The sequence below is a fragment of the Oryctolagus cuniculus genome, chromosome 3 (assembly GCF_051225735.1).
Source record: "Oryctolagus cuniculus isolate XC-2025 breed Fujian yellow rabbit chromosome 3, ASM5122573v1, whole genome shotgun sequence".
Lineage (NCBI taxonomy): Eukaryota > Metazoa > Chordata > Mammalia > Lagomorpha > Leporidae > Oryctolagus > Oryctolagus cuniculus.
The window spans coordinates 92698607-92714163 of NC_142869.1; the positions used below are offsets into that span (position 1 = coordinate 92698607).

Below are 15557 nucleotides of genomic sequence, written 5' to 3' on the forward strand. Positions count from 1 at the left end.
TACACATTTTCATCTCATAGCTCTTCATTGAATTACATACTTCTATCTACTCAACATTTCCTCCTTGATGTCTTATGCACATAGAAAACAAAATGTCCAACATAGAACAACTGATCTGTCTCAAAAGTCTATGCCCTGTCTCAGTTAAGGGCTACTTCATCTTTCCAGTTGTCCAGGCCACATGTACCTGGAACATCTTTGACTTCACCCTTCTTCTCACACTCACACCTTTTCCATCTATAAATTTTCATAGTATACCCAGAATCAGACCACTTCTTGCCACTTCATTGCCACCACCGAACCTTATCTGAAATATTGCAATAGACTCCTGCTTGAGCCCTCTGATTCCACACTTTGCCCCTCTGCAGGGGCAGAGTGATTCTTTTTAAAAGACGTCTCATTTGATGTCCTGCCTCTACTTAGAATCTTTCCAAAGCTCACTGGTGCTCACTCACGCGTTCTCTCTCGTTCTCTCTCTCTCTCTCTCTCTCTCTCTGTGTGTGTGTGTGTGTGTGTGTAAAGGCCAGAGGTATTGCAAATGTCTCCAAGCCAATATTTTTAACTCCCTATTATTCTCTTTAAATTTTTTATTTATTCATTTTACTTTTTTGAAAAGCAGACAAAGATGGACAAACTGACAGATGTTTCATCTGCTGGTTCACTCCCAAAATGGTTGCAACAGCTAGGGAAGCCAGTAGTTGGTAACCCAACCCAGGTCTCCCATAGGGTGGCAGAGACCCAACCACTTGAGTGAGTCATTACCTGCTGCCGCCAAGAGTGTGCGTTAGCAGGAAATAGGAATCAGGAGTAGAGGTGGGACTCAAACACAGGCTGTCCCTGGTAGGATGCTAGTGCTCCAACTGCTGTACTGAATGCCTAACCTTCTATCTGAATTATGCTTCTCGCCTCTTCTCCTACTTCTCTCATTGGATCACTCTACTACTTTCCATTTCTCTGATTTGCCAACAAGTTCCTGCCTCCTGACATTTGCACTTGCTTTATTCTCTGATAGGAATACTGTCTCCCCAGACAACCACATGGTTTGCTCCATCATTCCGTTCTTTGTTGTTTTTGTTGTTCAAAGTCACTTTTCCTTTCTTATTTAAAACTGCATAGCTCTTCTCAGTCCCCAGCTCTTTTTCTGGGGAGTTCGCTACACTACCACATTTCACCTTCTAATACACGAATGATTTTTTTCCAGGAATACAAACTTCATGCACTTCATAAATACAAATTTAGGAACATAGTGATTCTTCCCACCAGACCCACCTTCCCAGCCACGCTCCCAACCCTCTTCCTCCTCTCTCCTATTTTCATTCATATTTTTTGCTAATGTTTATTTTCAACTAATTTTGTATACATATGATTAACTCTATACTAATAAAAGAGTTCAACAAATAATACGAAAAAAAAAAAACTGCTCCTCAACTGTCAAGACAAGGGCTGTTCAAAATCACTGCATCTCAAAGGTCAATTTACCTTTTAGGTGCTCTATTAGTTATCACAGATCAGGGAGAACATATGGTATTTGTCCTTGTGGGACTGGCTTATGTCACCAAGTATGACTTTTTTCCCAGAAACCTTCTATTTAAGGAATACAAACTTCATGCATTTCATAAATATAACTTTAGGAACATAGTGATTCTCTCCATCCTAATGATTTTTCTTACTATCCAAACTGCTCATTCCACAAATAGAAGCTTCTCAAGGGTAGGCATCCATTTGTTCACAGCTGCAAGCCTAGCCCTAGAATAGTTCCTGAAATCTAGAAGGTATTGTTTGATAAATATTTGTTGAATTCATGAATTTATCATAGTCTTACAGATATCATTCCTAAAGGATTTCAGAGATCTTGTCAATTGCCTTACTCAGAGGTTCTGACAGAGCACAGCTGATGTGGGACAGAGCCAAGCTCAGGTCAGGGCTTCTTCCAGCCCATAACCCTCTTAAAAAAATTCACAGAAACATTGCTGCCTAATGGATCACACAGAAACAAAAGAATTAAAATACAATGATGGGGCCAGTGCCGAGGCTCAACAGGCTAATCTTCCGCCTGCGGCGCCGGCACACCGGGTTCCAGTCCCGGTCAGGGCGCCGGATTCTGTCCCGGTTGCTCCTCTTCCAGTCCAGCTCTCTGCTGTGGCCTGGGAGTGCAGTGGAGGATGGCCCAAGTCCTTGGGCCCTGCACCCGCATGGGAGACCAGGAGAAGCACCTGGCTCCTGGCTTCGGATCAGCACGGTGCACCGGCTGCAGTGCACCAACCACAATGACCATGGGGGTGGGGGGTGGTGCACCAACGGAAAAAGGAAGACCTTTCTCTCTCTCTCTCACTGTCCACTCTGCCTGTCCCCCCCCCAAAAAAAAATACAATAATGGAACAAGTAATAGCATTGAAGATTTCATCATATATACTGCCTTGATTTTTACTATGAATTAGACACAGCTAGGAAAATCATTCCCAAGAACAGGTGCAATTAGGCATCTCCAGCTATAAAGAGTGCATAGGAAAAAGAAGAGATGAGTGTAGATATTAATTGTGTCTGTCTCGTCGTTGGATCCCCAGGGTCCAGCCCCAGGCCTGGGGAAGGGGAAATGCTTAGTTCATGTGTGATAATAACTGTGATACCAAGGAGTCTGCAGAGCAAGAATAAAGACAAAGTCAGCAAACCGAGATTATGATATGAAGACTGGAAGGATAAAAAGGGCCCTAACATAATTTTCCTTGTTTTGCATTTCTACATTTACATTATGCCATTGCCTTTGATAGTCCCTGTGCCCTCAAGTTAGAACCCATGTCTGGGAGAACTGTTCTTATCTCCTGCAGCATCCCTTGAAGTCGGATAAAGCAGCTCTTGTCTACAGTGCCCACTTCAACCCAGAACTTACTCAGCAATTGTGGTTTTCTGAAGTCATTAAGCAAAGCAGGCAGGTTTCTGCACAGTCTCCTTGCATCCAAATCTGCCAACAGCCTGAATCACATTATTCAGGATGTTTGCAAAAAGAAGGGAGGGGAGGAGGGCAGAAGAGCCACCTAACCTACTTCACCACTGAAAAACCACTTTCCTAATTCCAAGTCAATCAAATTCTTCATCTTCCTTATTAGACAACACTCTTCTTAAAAGAATTTATTCATTTATTTTTCTTGAATTTGAAAGGCAGAGAGACAGAGAAAAGAGAGACAGAGAAAGATCTCACTCAGTCTGTTGGTTCACTCCTCAAATGCCAGCAATAGCCAAAGTCAGGTGTCAATCTAGGTTTCCCACCTGAGTGGTAGGGATCCAAGTACTGTAGCCATCACCTGTTCCTCCCAGGGTTCACAACAGTAGGGAGCTGGAAGCAGAAGCAGAGTTGGGACTTCAACTCAGATATTCAGATACAGAAAGCCGGCTTCCCAGGTAGGGTCTCAACTGCAGCATCAAACGCCCACCCCCTTACACCCCTTACATAACAAACCAGAAGCCAGCAGTTTTCTTGGTGGCAATAGTCTAAAACCTGGTTAACAGAAAGGAATCCTGTAGTGAGATGGCTCATACATGCAAACCACGTACAGCAGAAGACTGATTCAATGCCATTTCCTGGCACCTGTGTGACAAAGAAGTTAGAAAGGTACAGTGTTTGAGGACTGTGTTGTGTCCAGCTTATATAAAACCGAGAGAGAGGAACAGAAGCTTAGACTTTTAATTAAAGGCATTTAGTCAGTACTGCTACTACGAAATGCCAAATTCCAAAATAGGGGACAGTAGCAACAGTCACATGTGGGCTCTGTTCCCAGTTCTGAAGATTTCAAATGTCAGTTCTACTCCTTATGAGCTATGTGACCCTGGATTAAACTGCTGATCTGAAATGAGATATTGCTTATAAAACCAGAGTAACAGTGAGTAGGGCGTGGTAAGCACCAGGTGCTATGTTATTAGGCCTTTTATGACATGTAATGATAATAATGCATTTTATATTACATTACAATAATACAAATAATTGCATTTAATTCTCACAACAACCCTGTAAAGTAGTTATTATTAGTAGCATCTTACAGATGAGGGTTCAGGTTCCTCTGACTCAAGCCTTTGTTCTTTAACCCCGCCTCCAGAACACCCAAGCACTGTTTTTTCCAGACTAGAAGGTCCCAACCTACTGAGTAGAGTTGAGACGCAATAGAGTAAAACGCGTTGGGTTACTGTGGCATGGAGAGGGATCCCTACCTCTATTTTAATAGTACTTAGATCAACTGCAGGGCATACAGATAGCTATGCAGAAAGCCCTTCAATATTGTCAAGTTACAGAGAGCTGTTTTCTTTTGTGCTGGTTTTGGGTTGCAAATCTGGAGAATGTATCTGTGGGGCTGTTTACCCAGTGTGTCAAAAACAGACCCAGGGCAGGCCACACATCCTAGGCTGACACTGTTAACTGCAGCTCTGTTGTTTCAGCTAGGAGGCAGTTTCCATGCCAGCGTGCAGCCCTTTTGTGTTTTTACAGCTCCATCCCAGGCCACATTTGTTTAGGCGCACTCATATCTCTAGTTCAGCTGCCTCCTCCCAGGCTAAAATAACACTTGGCTTAGGTACTAAGAAAACGCTGCTGTTGTCATTTTGCAGTGCTAGCATTTGGGGAACTCACCGCCCAATGCTGAGTGCTTTGTGTGCTCACGGATTGTTCTCGTTAGCCATATCCTGCACAGTTTCCTCTGTAGCCTTCTAGGGCTTCCCTTCATCCAGTCACACTTTCTTTTGGGAGGCTCCTCTTCCCCTCTCAAATCCAGTTCTTTGCTACTCTGCAATAATGGCAATAGTAATACAGGAGTAACAATAACAAACAGCAATAATAGTATCAACAGCCTTTTCATAGCCTTGGAAGGGAATTCCAGATGTGTTGGTATCAGTTATTTTCTGAATGAGCAACAAGAAAGCATGGTAGGGAAGGCAAGAAAATTCTAAGCATTTGCCTGATTTTGTTTCAAGCGATACTTTTCTTTTTCTTTCAAGCTTTTATTTAATGAATATAAGTTTCCAAAGTACAGCTTATGGATTACAATGGCTTCCCATTGAGACAGCTAGGATTCCAGAGTCAAAGAACACATAGAAATTTTCTGAGCTTTATTTCCATTATGCTGAAACAGAGGCAGGACCATATTTTTGCACATGACCAGTAAGCAGCAGTCATCATAATCAGCATCACCACTAATCCTCAGACAGGAAAAAAACCCCTTTCATTCAAGTTTCTCCTCCCTCACACCCACATCCCAGGTTCATGGCCCACCTCTACCAAGCACTGGATCAATTCAGTTTGATGTGATTATGATCGGTATGTCAAAAATCACAAGGCCACACACATGAGTATTTATAGGGCTGTTTCATGATGATGAAAATTTCTCAGGAAATCAAAGCAAGTCCTGGTTTGGCCACCTCCAGAATAAATCAACTTTACCACCACCCCATCTAGTAAAGATGTGCAAAGATCTTATGATTCTAACCCAAAGCAAATCCTCAATCTGTGAATCAGTTCTTCTCTTAACTCATGGAGAGTCAGGTCTCTCGAGACCCTGGAAGACTCAAGTTCACCTGGACCAATCTGGACATCCAATCTCCCCGATACCCTGACCTACTTTCAGAATCAATGAAAAGAGTGTCAGTCAAGTGTTTTCCTTCATTTTCTCTCCTACTCACACTCCCAGCACACTCTGCTGCATCTGCAAAATGCAAAAAACCCAACAAAAATATTTCTTTCCTCTAATTTTATTACAACATAATATTCTATAAATATTGCTATGTTATAGAATCCAATTTCACTGTAATAACATTAACTTCCTATAATAAAAACCCAATTTGTGCCACCTTCTCATTAAGTGGAATGTTACTGCTCCCATTGACACCAGGCTACAGAGAACCTCACTCTAGATTTGACCTCCCCATTCTCAGAAGAATCTCCTTAGTGGCACAGAAGTGAGAAATTCAGTGCAGATCATTCCTCTTCAGGGCCTGAGACTTAGAATAGAAACAAAGAAAGGAGTTTGTCAAGGGTGGTTTTTCCCTTCAGGGTAACATGTCTCAATGTACACTATCACTTAGGCATCTAATCCTTTCTGGGCTATCTCTAGATAATATAGGTAATACTCAAGTCACTGCCTTTATTTGCAGAACTGTGGAATATGGAGGAGCTGAGCCAAACATCACCACAACTCTCCAGGGTGTAAGAAAGTCTACTCAGTACTTCTTGATGTTGACACACACCAAATTGAAATTGAATACAAATACATATTGACCAAAGCCTTAATATGCATCTTATTCACAAAGCATTTCCTACAGTGAAGACATCAGCAGAATTTTGAGACCTTGCCTCTCTTTGTCTTTTTTCTCAATCTGTATATTTAAGTCAACAAAATTATATGTATGACTTATGAAATAATTTGACACAAGTACTTTCTGCCCTAGTTTCTTTCCATTATTGGGATTTCTGTAATAGGTTTAAGAAAAAACACTTGTCACATAACCTACGGGGATACTTAACCTCAATATCAGCTGGAGAAATCCTAAATTTCCCAGGAAGTTCACTCAATGCTCTGTCCTTTAAAGCAACATGAATCAAATATCATGTAGTTTATTTCATTGGGAGGCACCTATGGCCCATGAAGTGACCTCTTTAAAAACCTTATTGAGTAAATATCTGGACTCTAAAATAAATTTCCCACAGCATTTTCTAAATTTAATTTCTTTCACTGAGATAACTAAAGAAACTGGGACCCCAATTAATCCTTTTCCTTGCAGTATAGAATTAAACTTCAATTTAAATGTTGCACAATTAGATATTCCACAAAGACTTGATGTTGTGAATACACTGTGAAAGCAATAAATATCCCATAGGAAACAAAAATCCGCCTTTGAGTCCCTCCAGTATGGCTTCTCCCACCACCCGCCATATACACCGCTCTTGCTGAGGTGGCCACTGGCCTCTATGTCATTAAATCCCACTGAGGATTTCAGTCCTCAACTTACTTGACTCCTCAGCAGCCTTCAGCACAGTTGACAAGCTCCCCTTCTTGAAACTCTTGACCCTTGGATACGGGACAGCACAGGCTCCTTGCTGTCCTTCTACCTCTCCCGTTCTCCTTCTCAACCCTGAGTTCCAAATGCTCCCCTGCTTGACCTCTAGATGTGGCAATTCCTCAAGGCATAGTTCTAGGATCCCTTTTCTTCTGACTCCATGCTCTCTCCCAGTGTGATCTCATGCATCCCCAGACCTTTAAATACCATGCCAGCAACTCCCAAGTTTAACTTCAGCCCAGATCTATTTCCTGACTCCAGACTCATCTATTTAATTACTGACTTGTCATCTCTAAGGATGGCTCACGGGCATCTGGAACTTGACACGTGTCCAACTGTATTTTGGATCTCCAGGCAACGGCCCCTCCATCAACAGCAGTACTCCTGTAAGACTCGTGGGAGTCACCCTGAACACTTCCTTCTCCTTCACCCCCTCTATTCCCCAACCCCTGCTTGTCCCTCACCTCCTCTCTAGTCCAAGGGCCTGGGTCTCTTGCTAGACCACTGCATGGGCTGCCCAATCTTTTTCATCCTTTCTCCACCAGCAACAGGTAACAGTTTCTCAAAGCACACATCTGAAAACATCACTACTTACACAATATAAAAGCTCAGTCCAGTTTTACCCAGAGAATTTATAACAAAGCCCACAATTTTAGGGAACGGTGGCATAGACTACTAAATGATATTTTCTCTTCTTTTTTACTGTTGTGAATCTGAATGAACTTTTACACTTAACATGTCTGTGTCACTCCCACTGAGAACAAGAGACATTTTCAGCTTCTTAGAAAGCTCATGCCCTGTCCCACTCACACCTTCTTCAGAAGTAGCCACTGTTCTGGCCTCTGTTACAATGAATTAGTTTTATTTGTTTTTGATATCATATACTTTGGCTCATAGAGATGAACAATTTTTTAAACTAAACCAAATTCTTCCAAGACGATTAGACCAGCATTAAGACGGTGACTTCCTGGGGCATCACCTGAAGTCAGATGTTCAGTTCTAGTGTCTCAGCTCTGAGCAGTTTGTTAATTAACAAATGAGAAAAAAATACACATAGCACTCCAGATTAAGTTGTCCCTATGAACTGTTCCTCAGTATTTATGATGACATAGGGACTACTTCATTCTACCAGTGGGCTTTGAACCAAGATGGATAATGAGTCTGCTAGGGAAATGTAGTCAAAGAGAATTGTCTTTTGATTCAAGGAAAGACCTAAAAGTGACAAAAATTAAAAGTGGGGCAGCACGAGCAAAGTGTATGGTTACAATCTAAGCAGAAGAAAGGAATTAAGGCCTTTCCAGGAGAGTTGGATCGCAAGTATTGGGAATTAATAAGGACTGGCTGTGGTGGGGCAACTCAGAGTTTGATAAAGCGTCACCTGCCCTGATTCAACACTGCAGCTCCACCATAAAGCAAAGCTATCATATCTCTGATTTCAAGGCACCATCCTTGATTTTGTCCCTTTATCCAGACAGAATAAAAGTCTATTCCAATAAACAACCCAGGAAAACCAAGCCATTGTTAACACTCGGCACCTTGTGAGAGCCTGTTCTGCTACTGAGGTCCAAAGGGCGTGGAAGTTTAGAAGCCTCTTATAGGAGCAAAGCAGAGGTCCAGGAATCCAATACCTCTCCCTAAGAGAGAGGAGAGAAATTCTAGACCTAAAATTATGATTGACTAGAATCTCAGGCACTTCAGCAGAGTCCAAAAGAACTGACAAAACTATTGTCATGAGCACCACTAGAATGTCTTGCCTCCGTACCCTTTGGTACCACAGCTACACATCTCCTATGCGTATTGGCTGATCTGTGCCTCCTGATGCCTGCTAAGTGCCAATACAGATTTTGGTGGCACAATTCCTGGTTCATGTAAGGCACTCAGAAAACCATGGTGCCTGTTGCCATGAAGGAATGTCAAGAGAAAAAGAACTGCTCAATCTTGAAGTGAGGGTTTGAAATGGGCTGCTGGATAGACTCAGAGGATCAGAAATGAATTTCATGGGCAGTCACAGGAGTTAAGATGCCACTTGGGATGCCCATACCCTATTTTGGAATGCCTAGGTTCAAGTCCCAGACCCCCTCCCAATTCCAGCTTCCTGCAATTGGGCAACCTGGGAGGCAGAAGATAATAGATCAAGTGATCATGTCCCTGACACCTACATAGGAGAAATGGGTTTCATTCCTAGCTCCTGACTTCAGCTTGCCCCAGCCCTAGCTGTTACAAGCATTTGAGGAGTGAACCAGCTGATGGGCAATCTCTGTCTCTGTGAGTCTCTCTGTATTTAAAATAAATAAGTAGTTAATAAAAGAAGCTAATTTGTGTAAAATCAGCATCATCCCTTCCTCATTTTGATTAACCAAACCAGAAGATTTTGAAGAGGGAAAATATTTCCTTAGAATATTTATTATCATATGTCTACTTTCTCTTCCTTACTATTCCTAAATTTCTCTTGAATTCTATATAAGTATATCTCACTTAATCTGAAAAGAAAACTTTCCAGATTCTATGGTAGGTGAAGTGATGGGTGTGAGGGTGACAGCCAGAGCCAGACACCCTCACTGCTACAGAACTTGTGAGCAAGTCCATCTAAGGCAGGACTCCACCCCCGAACTGTCTTTATACAACCCAGAGTCAGGCTGAGGGAGGAGGAAAACTGTGGTGAGAAAACAGGAGAGAGACAAACTTTTCATTGTCTAACTTGTACAGTTGCCACTAGCCCTTCACTCATTTTCATTAAGCTCACATCTCTATGTTTTCCCTTCATCAGATATTCTTGGGCTTGCTTAGGAATTTTGCCTTAGTCCACTTGTGTTGCTGTAACAAAATATTTTTCACAGGGTAATTTACAAACAGAAATTTGTCTCTCGTAGTTCTGAAGGCTCAAAGTCCAAGATCAAGGCACCAGTGTCCGGTGAGGGCTGCTCTCTGCTTCCAAGGCAGTGTCGCATCCCCACAGAATGGAAGGGGCAGATTCTGTGTGCTCACATGGCACAAGTGGATGGTTAAGGACAAAGGATATACACTCTCCCTTCACTTATAAGGTCATCCATTTTGACCTTTTATAAGGTCATACATAATCTTTCTTCATGACTTAATCATTTACTAAATGTACCACCTCTTAATACTGTCATAATAGTGATTATTCCAATGTATGAATTCTGGAGGAATGCAGAGGCATCTGTACTGGACAGGGAAACTGCGACAACTGTACGGAGGCTCCTATAAGGAGTCCTGGCTGGGGTTCCCCATGCCAATCCCTTACTGGTGTATGAAATAACAAGTCTTTTTGCTGGCAAAGACTTTCAAACTGCTTTTTTCCACATTTATTCAATATATCTAAGCAGCAGGACAAGAACCTAGTGTTCTGTAGCAAGTGATTGAATGTCTTGGTAGTGTACCCTCTCTCGACATCTGTGCCCTCTTGCCACCCCACCTCAATGAAAGCCAATGCCCAGTCCTGTCTGCTTTGAATCTCTGCACCTGTGTTTCCTCCCACTTCCTCAAGAATCTCATCTATCAACTATGCCCTCTTTCATCTGCACTTTCTACAGTACCAGTTTAACGACTTTTCCTCTTCTACTTCCACAATGAAGCATAATTATGTCTTTCCCATGTAAATAAAAGCCAAGGAGTGGTTTCCTTCCTATTTTCAGACTTAGCCCCTCAAAACCATCAACTCAGAGAGCTCCTCCTCTTCAACTTGATCTTTCAGTGGGGTCAGGGGCTTCAGACGCAGCAAGCCACTTGTCCTTGAAACTCTTTAGTTGTCTGGCTTCCCTGCCCCTCCCTCTCCATTCCCCTCTCCTTCCCTCTGCTCCTTTCCCTCCCCCTTCCCTCCCCCTCCAATTGTCTTCACATCTTTGCAGCAGCTCACTGTAGATCTGATTGTTACTCCACCCTCTTTCTCTAAGGGCTAATTCCAGCCAGGTGGGCCCTCATCAGCCATAATTTGTACTGCATGGCCCCGGAGGCAACTTCCCAAGATGGAAAGACTAGATTCACTCACAAAACTGGAGTTGGGGTTGGGATTGAGAAGCAGCCAGACAGGTGATCTCAATGCAGGAGGTTTAAACTTGGGAGCTATGGGTTTGTCACCTGCACAGAACAACAGAGGTCAGTGTTTGGATGGAAAAGGGGACCAACTTTGCTAAAATGTGGGGACCCACATGACACAGTACCTGCGATGCTTCTGAAGATTTCCCAATTCCTATGTCCAGAGTCTTAAGTGCCTAAATGTCCTACTAGCCTTCAAATAAATTCTAGAAAAGTAAATTTTTGCTCAAACTACCGGTGTTGGCATCTGTGACCTACCACCTCAGGAGCCTGCATTACCAGACCACTTCTTCTATACTCTTTGACACCTTCTTCTCACTGCAAGTAGCAAGGAGCTTCACTTTTTTTCTCTTCTGGGTTTGCGTACTCTACCTTGGTGATGTTTTCCACATACATGGCTTTATCTACCACCTCTGGGTGGCTAACTCCATCATCTAAGACACCATGAAAACCTCTTTTCCAAGCTCTTGGCAGTTGTAACTGCTCAGGAACATGGCTAATCTCTGTGTGGATATCCCACAAGGCTCTTATAAACAACCATTCCAAAACTGAACTCAAGCCTACTGCTTTGTCAATGCTTTCTTGACTGATGAATTATCACCTCCTGTCACCTAAGTCATGAATCTGACTTGGGTTTCACATCTTCCTCTGCTTCACCCCTCCACACCCAGTGCAATCTCCATGTCCCAGTGATCTGCATCCTTGAATTCATCCTCTGCTCCCTGTCTGACCTTTTTTTCTATTTGATGGACAGGGACAAATAGAAGACAAACATAGAGATTCCATCTCTGGCTCACTCCCCAAACACCTGCAACAGCTGAGGCTTGGCCAGGCTGAAGACAGGAGCCAAGAACTCAACTTGGGCCTCCCACCTGGGAGTCACCAGTTGAGTCACCACTGTGGCCTCCAAGAGTCTGTATTAGCAGGAAGCTGGAATCTCTTGCCAGAGCCAGATATCAAACCTAGGGACTCTGACATGAGATGCAGAAAACTTCACTAGGCTAAACACCTGTCCTGTTGTATTTAGATTTCATCATTTAATTTGAATCCTCTTTATCTTCTTGCCTCCTAACATCCTTCCAATCTTTCTCTACTTCTAAAACAAAAATCTGGTTGGACTAGCAGCTGATTTTCTCAAAGTTCAAACCTCTTGGAACAACATCCTAGAACGATGATGATGACTGACCCCTGTCTATACTGCCAGCTCACATTTTACCATTTCCCAGGTGAGCTTCTAAACTTCATCCATACTGAAAAAGTTGCAGAATCCTTGTCGCTCCCCCTCTTCGTGGAGGAACGACACTAAACCCTGCCTAGGCTTCATATCCGAGTCACAGCACCATTATGTCGCTCCCCCTCTTCGTGGAGGAGCAACACTAAACCCTGCGCTGTTCTTTCGTCTGCTCGGCCCTCCCCGGGTTTGCTGCTGGTTCTTCCCGGGTTGGCTACTATCCCTTCCACCTCCGTGGAAGGGCAGTTCCCCCTAGCCACATTCCCCACTTCCGCAGGGGAGCGGCACACCGCCGGCCGGCTTTCTCGGGGGCTGCACAGGTGTTCCCTTAGATGTTCCCTTAGATGTTCCCGGTGCATGCCGTCTCTCTCCTCCTTTATAGTCCTTCTCTGCCAATCCCAACTCGGCTGCCCACACGCCGAGTACGCTGCTCTCCTCCAATCAGGAGCAAGTCCTACAGTTTATTGGTTGAACTGGAGGCAGCTGTGCAGAAGCTGTTTACTTCTCTCCCAGCGCCATATTGTGGGAGAGCAGATGCATAGAATAAGTCTTAATTCCAGTAACTCAGTCTAGTCCGGATTGCTCCCCACAAATCCTGAGGTCCCAAATCCTGCTCCCCAGCCCTGATTTCTCTGAACCTTCACAACAGAAGTTCCACCCTTCCCGGCAAAGCAGACCCACATTTCTTCAAAGGTCAAAGGCCAATTCCAACTAGTTCATCTCAGCATCAGCTCTTCCAGAGCCTTTATTGAATGTCACCAAATACCAACCCACCTGCAACTTCAGATCAGGTTTATGGCCTCCATGCTCTCATAATCCTTCTGTATAATTTTTCCCTGGCTTTTTGATGATATTTATAATTGTTTACTTCCATTCATGTCTCTTCCATAAGACTATAAATTCTTTCATGGAAGAGATGGTGTATTTCTTATGTAGTCATGCATTGCTTGATGACAGGGATATCTTCCAAGCAATGTGTCATCAGGCAATTTCATCATTATGCAAGCATCATAGAGTACACTTATGCAAACTGAATTAGCTATAATGTCAACAGGTAATATAATCTTATGGGACTGCCATGGTCTACACAAGCTATCGCTGATACGTCACTGTGGTGCATGACTGTATTTGTACTCATAGTACCTGCCAGGCAAAAAGAACTTTTTGAGTATCTTGTGCTAGAGCACCCAACAGGTAATTACTAAGAGAGAACACCCAGAAAGTTCCAGAACCAGAACACATTCCTTTCCTTCTGATACAGCTTTGAAAATGAGAAAAAAGAGTATGCTTTTGTTACCTTTGTTTTGCTCAATTCTGGGGGATTTTCTTCCTCTTGCTTGAGATTCCTTAAGGAGGGTGTTCTCTGTGTGCATTTAGAGTGGTCTTGCCATGCCCAGTTCAGTGCTAGTCCAGGGCTGGCTCTGTAGATATTTTAACTCAGAAAAACAGCAAGTCACTTCCCTCAACTAAAATCAAAAAGGCTTGTTGGAATGGAGTCACATATCTCTTTTGTACTGGATCCCAAGGTGTCCCCAATCTACTATTGTCTAATGCTCTTGTGTCATCTCATCTTTCAACACAGGCTGGTATAGTGACTTTCTACTATATAGGAACAGAATGTATTAAAGGTGACAGAATGTCTTTCTAGCAGACTGTAACTCTTCAGGCTTTAATGAAGCAAGTTGTAGTGTTGGGCAAACCCATTAACAGAGAACTGAGGGTGCCCTCCAGAGAAGCTAGGATCTGAGGTCCTCAGTCAGAAAGTTTCTGAGAAACTGAGTTATGCAACAATCATGTGAACTTGGGAGTGTTTCTTTCCCCCGGCTGAGCCTTCAGATAAGATCTCAGCCCTGGCTAACAAATGAAAGAGATCCTGAAACAGAAGACCCATCTAAGTCATGCCCTGCAGAAAATGTGAGATAATAAATAGTTGCTGGTTTTCTTGTGAGAGTCAGTTATGCAACAACAGATACTCACACAATCTCCTTCATCCCTATGGAAAGTCTCTAGCATCTGGAAGAAAAAGAACTTCATGTTTTTTTAAGCAGGTTAGATAGAAAGCCATCATCAACTAAATGTTTAACTAAAAATGAAACACCCTCTGAAAACAGGCTTTTAAATCACTTTAGTATTCTAAAAGTTAAGGCTGAAAGAATCCACACAAGGCATCGTGTAAAATGAAGGGTGGGGGAGGGAACAAATTTAAAACTGAGAAAATCTGCAGGCTCCATTGGCTTATTTAACTTTTAGAACTTATTAAATTTGCTAGATGCATGTTAACATTCATGGTTCGTTTGCTTTTATTCTGACTTCTATAAATAGGCACTCTATGAGCCCTGATAAATGACTCAACATCTTGCTTAATGTCAATAAAGGAATTAAGCATGTTCATCTTGAAAATTCTACCTGAAGAAATTACTGAAAGTCTTCCTTTGGGTCCACCCTACTCCCTTCAAAAGCACCTGCCCCCATCCCTCGGCACCTCCCTGCTGACCATGCTCTTTTCCTTTGGCTCTGTGTTTATAAAATCTGGCTGTTCTCTCAATCACTTAGATCTGGCTCCCTTGTAAAAACAAACAGAGCTACCTGGAGCTCTTTATTCCCACTCATTTATATTCTTTCCATGCCAAGGGTCAGGGGATGTCAGAGTTGGTGGCAGCCAGTCAAGCCCACCATGGGGTAGCCCTTATCTACCCATGCAATGTCTTCCTGCCTCTCAACATGCAAGCATTTATTTCTCTAAAATTATAAATGGAAACATATGAAACTAATAAACTAGAAGTTCATCTGTGGCCACCAGTAGACCAGAGCCCATTCAAAGCTCATAAAAAATGTGTGGAAGTGAAGATATAATCTATATGATGTCTCCAGTATATGGAAAACAAAGGTAAATTTGAAATTCCATGTGGGTTAATCATGCAGAATGCATATTTAAATAACTAGTCATTCACACTAAAGCATAGCTAGTTTGTAGCTTTCTAACAGCCTTCAAGCAAAGGATAATGTCAGTGTTATATGTGTCCCATTAGCTATAAATATATGCCAGTTCCATCTGTAACTCATACTACTCCCCTCTCAGTCAGACAACTGATGTGAAGGTCTTTTAAACTTATATGTCTATTAGCCATTTTCAAGCTTCTGAGGGTAGAATCAGTTGTTGAGGAGAAAATAATAATGTAAACATCACAGTAGACTGTGCCCCTCCAAAGCTCAACCCTACCTAACAGGATGCTCATCC

The 15557-nt window shown here is 42.8% G+C and overlaps 1 protein-coding gene across 3 annotated transcripts in view; it reads right to left on the bottom strand.

Annotated features, from left to right (window-relative positions):
- Positions 1 to 15557, bottom strand: part of LYPD6 (LY6/PLAUR domain containing 6) — a 160309-nt gene that overhangs the window by 108103 nt on the left and 36649 nt on the right. Inside the window, exon 1 of one of the 3 annotated variants that reach the window (XM_070070933.2) lies at positions 6988 to 7210. The exons of the other annotated variants lie outside the window; for them this stretch is intronic. The gene's annotated coding sequence lies outside the window, so the exon portion shown is untranslated. Of the gene's footprint in view, positions 1 to 6987; positions 7211 to 15557 lie in introns of those variants that run through there. 3 annotated transcript variants of the gene reach the window in all.